The sequence below is a fragment of the Pelodiscus sinensis genome, chromosome 2 (assembly GCF_052426305.1).
Source record: "Pelodiscus sinensis isolate ZL-2025 chromosome 2, ASM5242630v1, whole genome shotgun sequence".
Taxonomy (NCBI): domain Eukaryota; kingdom Metazoa; phylum Chordata; order Testudines; family Trionychidae; genus Pelodiscus; species Pelodiscus sinensis.
In genome coordinates, this window is record NC_143053.1 from 197623844 (window position 1) to 197637870 (window position 14027).

A 14027-nucleotide genomic window follows, 5' to 3' on the forward strand; every position below is an offset into this window, starting at 1 on the left:
GCCTTCACAGCCTCCTGCAGCAAGGAGTTCCACAGGTTGACTCTTTGCTTTGTGAAGAACAACTTTCTGTTACTAGTTTGAAGCCTGCTACCCATTCCTTTCCTTTGGTCCTTCTTTATGGGTACTAATGAAGAACTTTTCTGTATGCACCCTCTCCACCCAACTCCTGCTTTTAGAGACCTCTATCCTATCCCCCCTCAGTCTCCTCTTTTCTAAGCTGAAAAGTCCCAGTCTCTTTAGCCTCTCTTCATATGGGACCTGTACCCAACCCCTGATCATTTTAGTTGCCCTCCCCTCTCCCAGCCTCTCTCTTCCCCTCTCCCACCTCCTTTTCCCAGTCTCTCCCAATTTTGTTCAATAAAGACAGATTCCATTTTTGAACACAATTGTCCTTTATTTTGTACATCAAGAAAAGGGGTTAGGGAAGGGTAAGTGGAAGGAGGTGAGGGAGGAATGGGGTACGCACCCCTGATGGGGAGGACTGGGCTGGCTCTGCGGGCTTCTGGGGGTGGAAGCTCTCCTGCAGCCCCCCAATTGTCCCCTCTCCCCAGATGGCAGCCTGCGGCAAGTGCAGCCGGTCTGATGGCCGAGTGCTCTGATGTGCCCAGTGTGGGTAGTCTGGGCAATCCAAGCCAGGACTGCTTTGCAAGCGGGGCACCCCTGAGAACTGTCTGTCCGGGGTGGGGGTCGGGACCCGTTAAGCACAGCCCTCGGCTAGCCTGAGACAGCAGCTCCACGCTCTAAGTCCTCATCTGATGCCCTGCAAAACGCTAATTCGAACTAGTTTTTTAGTCTGGATCCGTTAGTTCGAATTAGCTTAGTTTGAATTAACCAATTCGAACTAAGTTAGTTCGAATTAACGTTGTAGTGTAGACATACCCTCAGGGAGGAGACTAGGTCTCTCCCCCACAACCTCCCTCCTTCTGATCTGGGTTCAGGTCTAGTGACAGACTTCGCCAGGCCCTGAGCAATGTGGGAGGGACTCAATTCCGGTCCTGACAGACCGGGCCGGGTCTGGGCACCACTGAGGGTGTCTGCTCAGGGCGAATTGCTCAAACCAGGGCAGCTTACAGCCCTTGACTGAAGACCTTTCCCAAATAGGCCACAAACCAGTCACGCTCAGCGCTTCAGCTGCCAATCCAGCCAGCAGGAAGCCTCAAGAGCTAAACCCCTCAGACACCCCAGCTCTCCCTGTGCCACAATCAGCCCTGGGCCTACACACAAGTGAGAGGTTATAGAACTCAATCTCACCTACCCTGAATCGATCCTCCTGATCCCAAAGAACCAGCCACAGAGACCTGGTCAATTCATACTTTAGATCAATGGTTCCCAAACTTTTCGGCATCACGTCCCCTTTTTGATTTTTGAGAAACCCTCACCCCCCCCCCCAAAAATAACAGTAAAACTTGGGGTGGGATTCACGGGGGGGGGTGTGGCTGGCTGGGTTGCTTCATGCTCCCCCTGGAATTTCTTCATGCCCCCCAGGGGGGCACGCACCTCCCCTCTCCCCAGTTTGGGAACCCATGTTTTAGATTTTACCCACAAGATCACGCTGGGCCAATCCTTCAGAATCTAAAATCTAAAGGTTTATTAACAAAAGAAAGAAAAGGTTGAGAGTAAGATTATTAAGGAGAATACATTACATACATCAATCACTAAGTTCTTGACAAGGCTCTTAGCAGAGATGTTACAAACTGCTAGCTTAGAAGCCTTTGGTGTACATCCTATGTTAGATGGGTCAGCAATCCTTCTCGTCTTTCTTTCCCTAGCAAGGCTGCATCCAGAAGCAGAAGCAAGACTGAAGACAATATGGAGACCGCCTCATGGCATCTTATATTCATTCCTGATGTCTCCCAAGCTGGAGCAGGTCACATGGTCAAGTGACCTGTCTGTGTTTCACATGCCAGCAGCCATTGTGCCCTGGCAGGTTTGCAGGTTTCCAGATGCATTCCTCAGGTGTGTATTGACCACTCTGAGAACCATTGTTCATCAGCAGTGCTAATTAGCATAGTCATTGACTGAACAATCCCTCCTCACAATAGACAGTCCAGGCCCATTGCTCCCTCCCAGACAGAGAACATTTACAATGCAAGCACAGAGCTCATATTCATAACTTCATATATATAAATCATTCAAGTACATGAGGAGCATATACATAATCAGTAGAGCATAAGCTTTGCTTGACACCTCACTTGGCCCACTTTGTACCAAATTTGGCGCAAATACTCCCTCCCCCTCCCCCCGCATGGGCACAGCAGTGATCTGTCTGCTCACTTTAAAATCTAATAATGTGGAAGCAGGACCTCAGGAGGAAGGGGTGAGGCTAAAGAGCAGCCAGTCCTCCATGCTGTGCCTCCCCCAGCTTGCTGTCAGTGCTTCCCAGACCATGCCATGTGGGGGCTCTGGCAGCAATTTAAAGAGCCCAGAGCCAGACCCTTTGAAATTGCCAAGCCCCAGAGCAACTGCCCCTTTTGTTCTCCCCATCAGTGGGCCCAGCTCTGGTTGGATCATACTCTGGAGGGACAGGGCTATAGGACCAAGAACTGTCTTTGAAGTCCTACAGCCCAGTGTGAGTGTTTGTATACTCCATCCCTCAGCCTCCCACTCAGACCCTATTTTGTGATGTCCTGGGGTCGGTTCATGTCCCACTGTCTCATGAAAAGGAAGTCTGTGTTTCCATTTTTTGTTCTTGCAATATGTACCACCTGAAAGCTAAATAGCTATAACAAGAAGTACCACAGCAGAATGTAGGGCTATGGTCCTTCATTGAGTTCAGCCAGTGGAGTCATGCATGACCACTTCCCAGGTGAAAGGGCTGCCCTCACAAGTAATAGCATGGGGCATCAATAGCCCGTTTCACCACTTAGCAACTCCTTCTCAATGACCAAGTATGCTACCTTCTTGTGGGAACAACTTCCTGCTGAGATAGAGAATAGGGTGTTTTTCTCTGCCGAATGCCTGAGATAGAACTACTCTGAGTCTGACATTGGGCATACTTATTTAGGGTATGTCTACACAGCAAAGTTATTTTGAAATAACAGCCCTTATTTCAAAATAACTTTCCTAGCATCTACACAGCCAAACCTCTATTTCAAAATAAATTCAAAATAGCAGAGTGCTTATTTCAAATTTAGTAAACCTCATTCTATGAGGAATAACACCAAATTCGAAATAGCTATTTTGAAATAAGTGCTGTGTAGACACTTATATCGAAATAGGGGGCCTCCAGCCTTCCCAGGGTGCCCTGGTGGCCACTCCGGCCTCAACCAAGAACACTCCTCTCCTTCCCCTCCTCCCCAGAGCCCTTAAAGGGGTAGACTCTGGCCACAATGCCTGTGACAGCTCCAAGCCTGCCAGCCCAGAGCCAGCAATCACTGCCCCGACCCAGTGGCCCTAAAACATGAACTAGGAAACCACTGGCAGCCAGCCCTCCACCGCTTCCCAGGACCAGTCTGCCAGCTCCCAGGAGCCTGACAGGGGCTGGAGAAGATGGGCGCCTTCCTGGTCCAGGGTGAGGATCATGGATCTTATTCAGGTTTGGGGGGGAGGCCCCCAACATACATGATCTCCGCACTAGACGGAGGAACGCGGCCGTCTATGGCAGGATAGCTGCCAGCCTGGCCACCAAAGGCCACATGCGAACCCAGGAGCAGGTCTGCATGAAAATCAAGTTGGTCCAGCGAGACCCCCCAACCCTGAGCCCTGAGCTTCTCTTCCCACTTCTTCCCCTTGCTTCCCCCTTCCAGCTCCCTCCTTCCAGGTTTTCCCCTCCCCTCTCTCCTCCCCTCTCCCCTGCCCCCGTTTTGTTAAATAAAGAGAGTTTGTGTTCATGAAAATACGTGTATTTTATGTGACATCAGGAAGGGGGACTAGGAGGTAAGTGGAGGGACGTGAGGGAGGAATGAGGCACAAGCCCCAGTGGGGCAGACCAGGGAGGCTCTTCGTGCTCCTCAGGGTGGAAGCTCTCCCGCAGGGCCTCCTGGATACTGACAACCCCCCAATGGACCTCCCAAATGGCAGCCTGCAGAAAGTGCATTCAGGTTCACAGCAACGTGTCCAAGAAAAGCACCAGAGTGCCCAGGGGCAGCTCTAGCTCTATGTTGCAGAGTGCTGTGGTGTCCCGAGTGAAAGCAACCAGAGCATACAGAGACAAAATGCTTTGCTGTCCCTCATCAAGGTAGGCAAGCAAGCAGGGAAGCCTGAGAACTGGCTGTCCGGGGCGGGGGGAGGGAGGGTCCCCTGGTTCCGGCCAGCCTTAAATGCGATTCAGAGTCCACTCAGTGTGGACAAAAAAATACCAGGCCTCAGCATGGCTGGTGGCTGCCGGGAGGGGAGCAGAGCGGGGCAGAACAGAGCAGACTGGGAGGAGGTGGCAGGGGGAACCGGCTGCCGGGAAGCAGGATTGGGGGCACCAGGGCTGTCCTGTGGAGATCAGGGCAGGCGGGCGGGCGGGTGGCGGAAGCAGGGTTATGGGTGTGGGGCTGTCTGGCGGAGATCTGGAGGGGCGGGCGGGCAGTGGAAGCAGGGTTGGAGGCAGCGGGGCCATCCCGCGGAGATCGGAGAGGACAGGCGGTGGAACCAGGGCGGGCAGGTGGTGAAACCAGGGCTGGGTGGGAGGGAGGAGGAGGCTGGACATGGGCAATCAGGAGGAGGAGGATGGGAGAACCAGCTGCCGGAAGCAGGGCTGGACGGGGGCAGCAGGGCTGGTCAAAGGGGTCGTCGGGGGACCAGTGGAGATTGAAATGTACACTGAAAATGTATTCATTTTTCATTCTTTTTTGTATATGCGTTTATATTTTTGAGCTGCAAAAAACAGTACTGAAAAAAACCGGGTTCCAACTAAAGCAAAAAGTTTGGGAAACCCTGATCTAGCCAGCTTTCTATCCATCTTACAGTCCATTTATCCAATTCATATTCCCTTAACTTGCAGGCAAGAATATTGTGGGTGACTGTATCAAAAGCTTTGCTAACGCTGGCACTGGGAGCTTTGGGAGGACCAGAAACAACGTATTTGAATATTCATCATTTGCTTAACGATATGCAAATATGCAAATGAATGTTACCGGTCCTCCAAAAGCTCGTGAATGGATTTACTGGTCCCTATGTCAAAAAGTTTGGGAACCCCTGGCATAAGTTCTTGAGTCAATTGGATTTGCAGTCCTGTCAATGCTTCATCATAGCTTTGGTTCAATGGACACTTCAAGGTACAGTGTTTTATACCAGATCTGTCAAAGGGGCATGATGGTAGTGAAATCTGGGATGAAACATCAGTAGTATGCTGCTAATCAAAAAACCCACCAGATTTGTTTCTTTGCGATACAGAGGGGTCTTTGCTGCTTCTTCTCTCATGGCATATCTTAGGTAAGTGACTTCTTGGGTGGCCAGTGGCCAGTTGGTTTGGTTGGCGGGCATACCTGCCTCCTTCAAAGCAGGTAACACCACAGCAATGTGCTTCATGTGCTTGACCAAACACTTGCTGTAGATGATCTTATCAATATAGATATCCACACTCTGTGCATAAGCCACTAGAAAGTGTCAGCAGCCCCATGAAGTCCAAAGGGCAGAATTTTAAACTGATGTAGCTCCAGTGGCATGAAATTCAGGTGTCATGGGGATTTGCCAGTATCCCTTCATCAGCTCAAGAGTAAACATATATTTAATGACCCTCTGTCTTTCCAGAGGCTCATCAACGAGCATAGGATACACATCAAATTTTGAAATGGTGTTCATCTTTTAGAAATCAATATAGAACCTTGTAGACCCTCTCTTCCACTTGCTTTGGGACTCCTAGTTCTGGGTAACCTCTGACATCTTCCTCAGAAGCTCTCACATAACTTCTAACCAGGTTCTGGGTCTATGTGATGGAACTTAGGGTGAATCCGCCAGGGTATTACTGAAAACACCTCCAGGAACAATTCAACCAGTTGGCGTACCAGTTGCTTTTGGTTAGGGTGTAGTCCTTTCCCCACAGGTGCTGGTGTGGAGCCTTTGGGGACTAAATCCTAAGGACCAAGTTGTGTATTGGGAGATAATAGAATCATGAAAAGTCTTCCTTGTCCCTTCCATGTCTTCAGCAGTTTGACATAATACACCTGGGTAGACTTCCTCGGTTGACAGATATCCTAATAGACCTCTGTTACTCATTTCACCACCTCTGTTAACTCGGATTCTGATGTTGGAGGCAGAAGTAACACTTGGTCTCTGGTGTGGAACTCACAGAGCAGGGTTACTCCATGGTAGGCCTGCTCCTGAGAATTTTCTGCCTTCTGTAGGTTTTCTTTTGTGAACTCCCCCAAGGTTTTCAATTTCTTGTGCATCTGTATAATGTACTTCATTACAATGTTTGTCTTAGTGCTCTGCTCTTCCCATCCTAAACATCCAACTGTGCAGAAAGAATAGCAAATGTAGCAGGGGATCAGCTGTCTTAACAGTGAAATTTTGGTGAGATTAAACACAAAGAGGAAGCTTACAAGAAGTGGAACATGAACAGATGACCAGGAAGGAATATAAAAACATTGAGCATGGAAAAAAAAAAACATTGAGCATGGAAGGGTGTAATCAGGAAGACCAAAGCATAAAGGGAGTTGCAGCTTGCAAGGGACGTAAAGGATTCTACATGCATATTAGCAACAACAACAACAACAAAAGATCAGGGAAGGTGTGGGAAACAGGAAGACAACCTAGTGTCAGATGATTTGGAAAAACGTTAAAAGTACTCAATGCTTTTTTTGCCTTGGTCTTCACAGACAAAATCAGCTCTTGGACTGCTGCACCGGAGAGTAGTAAAAGAACAGGTTAAGGACTATTTAGAAAATCTGGAAATGTACAAGTCTATAGGGCAAGATCTAATGCATCCAAGGGCACAGAGTTGGCTGATGTGATTGCAAAGCCATTGGACATTATCTTAGAAAACTCAAGGCAGTCGGGACAGACCTGCTGTGGTGTGGGCTGCTAGGGCCAGGCCAGGTCAAACCTACCATGATCAGGCACTTAGGGTGAAATCTTGAGTCCACTGGATTGGAATTTTGCCACTGACTTCAGTGGAGCCAGGATATCACACACAGTATTTCTGAACATTATTAATTCTGAGTAGTGACGTCTTCTGGTTTTTTCCACAGAACAGGAATCAGACCAGTTTATCACAAATAGAAAAGTACATTTTCCCTCATACCATCCTTCCAATGTACCTTGTTTCTGACCTAAAAGGACCACATCTTGGTGTGAGAGAGGAGTTTGCATGTCCAATTAGTCATAGGCTTTCAGCTAAGATTGTCAAAAACAATACCATCACTGCAAATTATGGCCTGTGTGGGGAGGGGAGGTGCAGTATTTCATGCCATTCAATCTCCATTTCTGAAAGGTTTTAATTCTCTTGATAGTGCTAAACACTCTAAGCCACTAAGCTTGAAATATGTTTCATAGTGATATTGAAGAGGGATTTTTATTTGGGAAAATTTTCAGATAGATCATGCTTAAATAATGCAACACATTTACATGTCATGTGTTATGCATAATTCTTCTTGACCTTTGGCCAATTATCTATACTGACATTCAAATTAAGCCTTTCTCCCACAATCCATAATTTCCTACTACTTGAACCAACAGTGAAGTCATCATGCTGAATTCATGGCATCACAATTACCATGACAATACAGTGATATCAAAGCCTCCACTTTATGCTCTCATTATAACAGGAGAAGGAGCTTGTTTGACAGCAGTTAGGTGAACTGTTTAGTCATTATAGCCTTCTTCCCTGTTTGTGAATTGTCTGCAAACATACTAAGATTTTTATTAATTTATTTGCTATTCCAATATACTCACTGTATTCTTTATGCAAACAAATTTTAGTCTATGGATTTGTTTGCCAACTGTTTTCTGCAAATATTCTTTAAAATATTTAATATGCAGAATTCAACAATCAAATTGTATGACTGACTACCTATGTCACATGGAATGTACCGTTACAAATTAATTCTGCCTCTGCCCAAAAAATATTTCATTTAAGCAACAGTTTTGAAATTCACTTTCCTCAAACATTTCCAAAAACAAAACTTTGCAGCTCTTTTAATTTGCCTTTGGCAAATAAAAGTGCACAGACAATTCAAGTATCAATTTAGAAGTAAATGCTCAGGAATAATTTCTCTCTCTCTCTTCTCCCTGCTCTGGCTGGAGGGTAGAATTTTCTTAATGACACAAATAGCTTCAACAATATCAAGGGAGATACAGAAAATTACCACAGAGGAAAGCTGCTATTCATGTTTTTATTTTAAACAAATGTTCTCTCATAGACCTGCCCCATTGTGAAAGGCTGTCTTTAAAATAATTTTGCACGTTGATTTATTCAATTGATTTATTTATAATGGGACCACGTGAGCTTAAATTTGTGCATGGTCTTAACCGCTTTAAACATTCAGTGTCTTACATTAAATATGTTCAAATCCAGGTTTTCTATTGCACATACTTAAAATAGAAATCCTTAAACAGTAAAGATCTTCCAGTTGATATTTTATTATTACACTTTCTAAAAAATCATGGAATTCTAAAAGATTAGGGTTGGAAAAGACTTCAAGAGATCATCTAGTTTAGTCCCCTGCTCAAAGCAGGACCAACTCCAACTAAATTATCCCAGCCAGAGCTTTTGTCAAATCTGGCCTTAAAAACCTCTAAAGATGGAGATTCCACCACCTCATAAAGAAACCCATTCCCGTGCTTCCCTTCCTAGTGAAATAGTTTTTTCTAATATCCAGACCTCCCCCACTATAACTTAAGACCATTGCTTCTTCTTCTGCCATCTGCCACCTGCCACCACTGAGAACAGCCTGGTTTCCATCCTCTTTGGAACACTTGTTCAGGTAAAACAAAATACAGGAGGACTATGTAGCACTTTAAAGACTAACAAGATGGTTTATTAGATGATGAGCTTTCGTGGGCCAGACCCACTTCCTCAGATCAAATAGTGGAAGGTAGTTGATGATTGCTATCAGATCCCTCCCTCCCTCTTCTCTTCTGCAGATTAAACAAGTGTGATTCCCTCAGCCTCTGCTCATAAGGAGAGCCCCCCCAAATTTTTTATTCTCTACTAGACTCTCTCCAATTTGTCCACATCCTCTCTGTAGTGGAGGGGCCAAAATTGAACACAGTACTCGAGATGTGGCCTCACCAGCACCAAAGAGAGAGGAATAATCCCTTCCTTCCCTCAGTCTGTTGGCAATGCTCTTATTAATGCAGCCCAATATGCTGTTAGCCTTATTGGCAACAAGAGCACACTGTTGGTTCATCTCCAGTTACTTATGTATAATTCCCAGGTCCTTTTCTGCACAACTGCCACTTAGCCAGTTGGTCTTCAGCTTCCAACAGAGCATGGGATTCTTCCATCCTAAGTGCAGGACTCTGCACTTGTCCTTGTTGAACCTCATCATATTTCTTTTGGTCCAAACCTCCAATTTGTCTAGGTCACTCTGGACCCTATTCCTACCCTCCAACATATCTACTCCCCCCCCCAAGTTAGCATCATCCACAAACCTGCTGAGGGCGCAATCCATCCCCTCATTCAGATTATGAAGATGTTGAACAAAACCAGCCCAGGACCAGCCCCTCAGGCACTCCACTTGATATCAGCTACCAACTAGACATTGAGCCATTGATCACTACCCATGGAGCCTGATGATCTAGCCATTTTTCCTTATAATCCATTCATCCAAACCATACTTCTTTAAGTCGCTGACAAGAATGTTGTGGGAGACCATATCAAAAGCTTTTGTAAAGTCCAGGTACACTATGTCTACTGCTTTCTTTATATCCCCTGTATCCACAAAGCCAATCATCCCATCATAGAAGGCCATTAGGTTGTCCTTGATGAATCCATGTTGATTATTCCCAGGGCTCGCCAAACCGCAGCAAGCCCTGCTCGCCAGCCACGCTGTCCGGCGATCTGCGCATGCGCAGATCGCCCAAATCTGGCTCTTCCGGGTTACAATCTACTCACCCCGGGCGAGTAGATTGTATTATCTGTCGAGCCCTGATTATTCCTAATCACTTTTCAAAATGGATTCCTTGAGGTCCTGCTCCATCATTTTTCCAGAGACTGGTGTGAGTCTGACTGGTCTGTGGTTCCTTGGATTCTCCTTCTTTCTTTTTTTAAACATGAGCACTATATTTTTTCCTTTTCTAATCACCTGGTAATTCTGCCCCACAATCACCATGAGTTTTCAAAGATAATGGTCCATGGCTCTGCAATCATATCAGCCAATTCTCTCAACATCCGTGGATGCATTAGCTCTGGTCCCTAACAGTCCTTAACCTGTGCTTTCTTTACTGAAGGGTTGCTCACCTCCTTCCCATATTGTGCTATCTATACTGGGAGCTGAACTTGTCTGTGAAGACCTAAGCAAAAAAAGTATTAAGTACTTCATCTTTTTCCACATAATCTGCATAATCTGTCACTAGATTGTCTTCCCCATTAAGTAAAGGCCCCACACTTTCCCTGATCATCTTCTTGTTGCTAAAATACCCATCGAAACCATTCAGGTTACCCTTAATTTTCCTTGCTAGCTGCCACTCCATCTTGTGCTTTGCCTTTTCTGATTACCCCCTTGGATGCTGAGGCATTATTTTTATCATAGGTTCATTGAATCAGAGAACACTAGAACTGGAAGGGACTTTGAGAGGTCATCGAGTCCAGTCCTCTGCTCTCACAGCAGCACCAAGCACTGTAGAGGCCATCCCTGATAGACATCTATCTAACCTGCTCTTAAATATCTCCAGAGATGGAGATTCCACAACCTCCCTAGGCAATGTATTCCAGTGTTTATCCACACTGACAGTTAGGAAGTTTTTCCTAATGTCCAACCTAAACCTCCCTTGCTGCGGTTTAAGCCCATTGCTTCTTGTCAGAGGCCAAGGAGAACAATTGGCTTCAGAGGCCAAGGAGAACAATTTTTCTCTCTCCTTGTAACACCCTTTTAGATACTTGAAAAGTGTTATCATGTCCCCTCTCAGTCTTCTCTTTTCTAAACTAAATAAGCCCAATTCTTTCAGTCTTCCCTCATAGCGCATGTTTTCTGGGCCTTTAATCATTCTTGTTGCTCTTCTCTGGACCTTCTCCAATTTCTTCACATTTTTCTTGAAATGTGGTGCTCAGTCCTCCTTAGTCAGCTGTCCACATTTCCACTTCTTGTAAGCTTCCTTTTTGTGTTTAAGATGACCAAAGTTTTCTCCATTTAGCCAAGCTAGTCATCTAGAATATTTGTTATTCTTTCTGCATATCGGGATGATTTGTTCCTGCACCCTGACTAAGGGTTCTTTAAAATACAGCCATCTCTCTTGGACTGCTGTCCCCCTTGTATTAGCTTCCCAGAGGATCCTGCTTATTGGTTCCCTGAGAGAATCAAAGTATGGTTTTCTTAAGTCCAGGGTCTGTGTTCTGCAGCTCTCTTTTTTTCAGGATCCTGAACTCAAGCATCTCATGGTCACTGCTGTCCAGCTAGCCACCTACTTATACTTTTCCTTCCAATTCATCCCTGTTTGTAAGTAGCAGGTCAAGATGAGCATGATGCTTAACTGGTTCCTCCATTCTCAAAAAACTTCCGAGATCATCTGTGCACTGCTGTATTGCTCTCTTAACAGATGTCAGAGTGACTGAAGTGCCCCATGCCAGTCAGAGCCTGTGATTTGGAATCTCGAGTCCAAAGATCTGGAGTCCAAAGAAAGCCTCATCTATCTCATCCTCTAGGTCAGGGCCTATGCATAATTTTTTCAGGCCCAGTACAACTGGTAACAAGGGTCCCTCCCACACAGATACCACAATTCATCATCACATACATACAATCTCACGAGTCATGAAAAATGTTTGTATTGATTCTGAAATTACTGTTACATAGTCTACATTTTTTAAAACTGCCCCCTTGCTATTTTTGTTTACATAACACTCAGCCTGAGTACATTAGACACACACATATATTTTGGACTTGCGAATCCTACCAGAAGAAGTAGCAGGCCTGGCTCCCACTGTCTTACGGTACTTTGCTTTGCTCCTTCCACCAGCTGTCCCTCCCTCCTGGCTATGCACAAGGAACTCTGGGACTGGTAATTCTTGATCTTGATATAACAGACCATGTCACAACACATCCTAATTTAACTGCACAAGCACAGGTCTCAGTTCTAGAGAAGGGCCAGGCCCAGCAACTCATTGTTCACAATGTTGCTTGATACTGCACTAACACTGCTTTTGGTTGTCTCCAGCATATCTCACAAGATCTGGACAATAGATACAGGGAAACAAATTTCTATAAATATCTGCAGGCATGACCTGCAATGTAGCCTCAATTTTTTCCTCATGGAAATAGGGGTTGCAGGCTAGGCTGGCCCCCCCAGAGCCTTCAGGCCCCGATAAAGCATACCCTCTCACCCATGTGGGGGCCCTGCTCTAGGTCTGATGGTCTAAAGCAGATGCCTACTTTGACATCACCCTTGTTGGTCTTGCCCCTAATCTTAATCCAGACTCTTAATAGATTTTTTTCCCCACTTTCATACTGGAGTTCTGAACAATCATACATTCAGTACAACTCCTTCATCTTTTATCCATCTGTCCTTCCTAAACAGTTTACACCCAACCATGACAGCGCTCTAGTTATGTGAGTTACTCCCAGTGGTGAAAGTAACTTAACATGTTTTACAGGTACTGTCCTATTGCAACCTATGTCCTTGCCAGCTCTTTAAATAGCTCCCTGCTGGCTTTTGCTGCAGCTCAGCCAGCTCTTGCCGGAGCTGTACTCCAGGGCAAACACACTTACTTTTCCCTCTGGATACCTCCACCAAATCTCTGTTATTTCAGTCACATCATAGTTCCTTGACTGTGCCAGGATATCTGATTTTCCTTTTTGTTTCCCAGAATTCTTTCATTCGTGTCCAGGCACCTAATATAACTATCTGATTGCCCTACTTTCTCAGTATGAATCAGGAAGCCTCCCCTGTGTTTCCTCCTGATTATCCCACTTCCCTAGTTACCTCAAGGCTTAGGTCATCATCCCCTGGTGAGCCTAGTTTATAGGTCTCCTCCATGGGCAGTCAGTAATGTAGGCAAGGGAAGGCAGAGCCTTCCTAAAATGGCTTACATGACTGACTGCCTAAGGCTGGGGCTGCCGCTGGGGAAGGCTGGACCTGCAGCGCAGCAGCCTGGCTTCATCCGGCCGCTGGGCAAGGTAGCACAGCTCAGCAGCCTGGCCGCCTGGGAGCAATGAGCCTCAGCACGGCAGCCCAGCTCCATGCAGCTGCCAGGGAGGGATAGAGCTGCTGTGTGGCAGCCCAGCTTCCCCCGGCCACCAAGGAGAGCTGGGCTGGGGCTGCAGCATGGCAGCTGCGGCTCTTCACATGGCCCGGAAGCCTCAAGTGGAAGAGACAGAGCCTCGGGCGGAAGGAGGCAGAGTCAGTGCTTGCCTTCCCCAGCTGGCCTTTCATCTGACGCTCATGGTCTCCTCACTAGGTTAGCAAGCCTGCCTGCGAAGATGCTTTTCTCTCTCTTCATTAGATGGATCCCATCTTTTCTTATAAATCCTTCTTCCTGGAACAACATCCCATGGTCCAAGAATCCAGAGCCCTCTCCTCAACACCACCTGCACAACCATAAATTTACCTCCACAATTTGATGGCCTCTGAGCCTTTTCCTTCAACGGGATGGATGAGAACATGACTTGGGCCTCAAACTTCTTTATCTTTCTTCCCAGAGCCACATAGTCTGCTGTGACCTGCTCAAGGTCATTTTTGGTGGAATCATTTGTGACTGAATGAAGAAGTAGGAAGGAATAGCGATCTGATGGCCTGACCAGTCTTGGCAGACCCTCAGTCACACCGTGAATTCTAGCCCCAGGCAAGCAGCATACCTCTTGAGTTTCCCAATCTAGACAGCAGATGGATGATGTAGGAGAGAGTCCCTGACCACCACTACCCATCTTTTCCTCTTGGAAGTGGTGAACATGGAATCCTCACCCCAACGACAATGAATTCCATGCAATGGGGTCTCTTTCTGTTCC